Below are 4209 nucleotides of genomic sequence, written 5' to 3' on the forward strand. Positions count from 1 at the left end.
AAACCAAATTCAACAATACATTAAAAGGATCATACACCATAATCAAGTGAAATTTATTCCACGGATGCAAGGATGGTCCAGTATCCATAAATCAATCAATGTGATACACCACATTAATAAAAGGAAGGATAAAAATGATCATCAATATATGCAGAAAAAGCATTTGACAAAATTCAACATTGATGTATGATAAAAACTCTCAACAAACTGGTTATAGAGGCAACGTATAGAGGCAACATAATATAGGCCATATATGGTAAGCCCACAGATAACATCATACTCAACAGTGAAAAGCTGAAAGCTTTTCCTCTAAGATCAGGAACAAGACAAGGATGCCCACCTTGCACTTCCATTCAACATAGTGTTGGAAGTCTGAGCCACAGCACTGAGGAGGAAAAAGTAATAAAAAGCATTCAAATTGGAAGGAAAGAAGTAAAACTGTCACTATTTGCAAATGACTTGATATTATATATAAAAAACCATAAAGACTACACCAAAAACCTGTGGGAGCAAATAAAGGAATTCAGTAAAGTTCCAGGATACAAAATCAGTATAAAAAATCAGTTTTGCTTCTATTTATTAATAATGAGCTATTAGAAAAAGGAATGAAGAAGACAATTTTATTTACAATTGCATCAAAAGAGAATAAAATACCTAGGGATAAATTTAACCAGGGGTATGAAAAACCTGTACACTGAAAACTATGACATTGATGAAAGAAATAGAACCAACACTCCTAAAATTTGTATGGTACCACAAAAGATCTTGAATAACTAAAGCAATCTTGAGAAAGGAGAACAAATCTGGAGGCATGATGCTACTTTATTTCAAACTATATTACAAAGCTATAGTAATCAAAACAGATATTACTGGTATTAAAAACAGACACATAGATCAATAAAACAGAATAGAGAACCCCAAAATAAACCATGCATATATGGTCAATTGATTTACAAAAAAGGAGCCAAGAATATACAGTGGGGAAAGGACAGCCTCTTCAAGAAATGGTGTTGGGAAAACTGGACAACCACAAGCAAAAGAATTAAAGTAGACTACTATATGACACCATACATAAAAATTAACTCTTACAGACTTGAACGTAAGACCTAAAACCATAAAACTCTTAAAAGAAAACATAAGCAGTAAGTTCCTTGACATCAGTATTAGTGATGATTTTTTGGATCTGACTTCAAAAGCAAAGGCAACAAAGCAAAAATAAACAAGTGGGAGAACATCAAACTGAAAAGCTTCTGCACAGCAAAGGAAACCATTAATAAAATGAAAAGGCAACCTATGGAATGAGAGAAAATATTTGCAAATCATATATCTGATAAGGGTTAATATCCAAAATATATAAAGAACTCATACAACTCAACATCAAAAAAAACAAAGCAAAACAAAAACAATATGAATTAAAAAATGGGCAGAGGATCTGAACAGACATTTTTCCAAAGAAGACATACCAACAAGTATATGAAAATATGCTCACAACATCATTAATCGTCAAAGCAATGCAAAGCAAAACCACAATGAGATATCACCTCATACCTGTTAGAATGGCTATTATCAAAAAGACAAGAAATAACAGGTGTTGGTGAGGATGTGGAGCAAAAGGAACCCTTGTGCCCTATTGGTGGGAACGTGAATTGGTGCAGCCATTATGGAAAACACTATGGAGGTTCCTCATGACCCAGCAATTTCATTTCCGGGTATTTGTCCAAAGAAAACAAAACTACTAATTTGAAAAGATATATGCACTCCAGTGTTCATTGTAGCATTATTTACAATAGCCAAGATACAGAAGCAACCTAAGTGTCCTTTGATAGATGAATGGATAAAGAAGATGTGCTTTTTTTTTTTTTTTTTTTTTTTTTTTTTATGCGTTACGCGGGCCTCTCACTGTTGTGGCCTCTCCCGTTGCGGAGGACAGGCTCCGGACGCGCAGGCTCAGCGGCCATGGCTCACGGGCCCAGCCGCTCCGCGGCACGTGGGATCCTCCCAGACCGGGGCACGAACCCGTGTCCCCTGCATCGGCAGGCGGACTCTCAACCGCTGCGCCACCAGGGAAGCCCGAAGATGTGCTTTATATATACAATTGAATACTATTCAGATGTAAAAAAAAGAATGAAATCTCGCCATTTACGGCAACATGGATGAATCTAGAGGGTATTGTGCTAAGTGAAATAAGTCAGACGGTGAAAGACAAATACTATATGATCTCACGTATATGCGGAATATAAAACAAACAAGCTCATAGGTACAGAGAACAGATTGGTGGTTGCCTGAAGCAGGAAGTGTGGAATGGGTAAAATGGGTGAAAAGGGGGTGGTCAGAGGGTACAAACTTCCAGTTATAAAATACATGTCATGGGGATTTACTGTACAATATGATGCCTATAGTTAATAATACTGTATTACATGTTTGAAAGTTGCTAAGAGAGTAGATGTTTAAAAGCCCTCATCAGAAGAAGAAAAAGAAAATTTTTAACTATGTATGGGGACAGATGTTAATTGGACTTATTGTAGTGATCATTTTGTGATATATACTAATATCATCTCATTATGTTATATACCTGAAACTAATATAATGTTATATGTTAATTAGACCTCAATCAAAACAAAACAAAACAAACCAGTATTTAATTTTATTAAGCACACACACATATATATAAATTAAGTTTTCAATAACACAACCTATCCTTACTTTCAGTTCCATCTTTTTTTTGGCCGCCCAATGAGTGTGCAATGAATGAATACAGAGGCTAAAAGCAAAGCTAGGGATGGAGAATAAACCATTCTCAGTGCATGGAGCATGATTGACGGAAGTGGGCAAATAGTTACCAACAATTGCAAAACCAACCAATACAAGGAAGAGGACTTCTGAGTAGAGGAAATGGCAGTTACACGGAGAAATGGCTTGTGAACTGAGTGTCAGAGTGTCCAGCAAAATGATCCTACAAGGCAAGCAGCCCTTTAAGGCACCTACCAAGTATAGAACAGGGGAATGATCTGAATAGAAAATTGGTTTATGTTCTGAGTAAACTAAGGCTCAGAAAGATTATGACTTGCCCAGGGTGTCAGGTAAATTAGCAGACTTGGGAATAGAAACCAAGTCTTCTAGCTCCTGGACTAATGTTCTTTCCATTGTACAACTTTACCTTCTTTAGAGACTAAGAGACGAAGTCATGAAATGCTAGACTCGGACTGTGTTCTATGCAAATCCCTCTTAGCCTACTGAAGTAGCAACTGTTGTGTTTTCTGTCTGATCTCTGACTTGGGGAAGTATGATCTCGACAAGAGAGCTGAGTACTGATAGTAACACAGCAGGTCAAAGCTCATGCTTGTATCTGCTTCCTATTTATCACCTAGCTTGGAAGTAATCACTAATAACAATCCTGGTTGAAAGTGAAAATTCAAGTATATACTTTAGGCCAATGCCTGTCATCTACTTTCTCAGTAAGAATTAATAGCTTCCTTAAATATATATATATATATATATATATATATCTCCATACATAAATTTTTTAAACTCCTGTAGCTTTATTACCATCTGTACCTATCATCAGAAGCTATTCTCGTACTATCTTGAATCATTTCTTCCGTTGCCATCTTGAACAGATATTTATTTATTTTAGCTATTTAAACATTTTCAACTTTAAAATTTTCATTAGTTTAAGACATCTCAACAAGTGTTTTAACTCATGATGTCAGAAACTGCATTTTGTGTCCCACTCCGTGATGAGTATGCAGTTAGGCATGTGTTGTGTGTTTATTGAATAAGTGGAGACTTAAAAGTGGAATTTATTGAAGTTTCTAAATTCATTTTGTAGTAGTATTAGAATCAGATATCCCAAATCCAATTTTTTTTTAAATGAAGAGTCTGCATCAATTAAGAGGATCCAGAAAGTATCTATTTCTTATTCATCTTTATCATCCTGATATCTGACACTTGACACAGAGTTGAGTCCATGGTATGTTTTAGGGAGAAGGTTGTTGAATAAATGAATAACCATCTTACCCTTCTCATGTCTTCTCTTCACTGGACATGTATCATCTCGTCAGCATCATTTTTACCTTCACTGTGCACCAGCCAGAAGTTTTTGACAGGGGATTGACCCCATTGCTATAATTCCATCCACCTTACTACACTGAATTGTTCAGGTAATCCAAACCTAAGCCAATCTGATTCAGGAAGGGGCAAGTAACCAAT

This window comes from Phocoena sinus, chromosome 13 (assembly GCF_008692025.1).
Source record: "Phocoena sinus isolate mPhoSin1 chromosome 13, mPhoSin1.pri, whole genome shotgun sequence".
In the NCBI taxonomy this organism is placed as follows: domain Eukaryota; kingdom Metazoa; phylum Chordata; class Mammalia; order Artiodactyla; family Phocoenidae; genus Phocoena; species Phocoena sinus.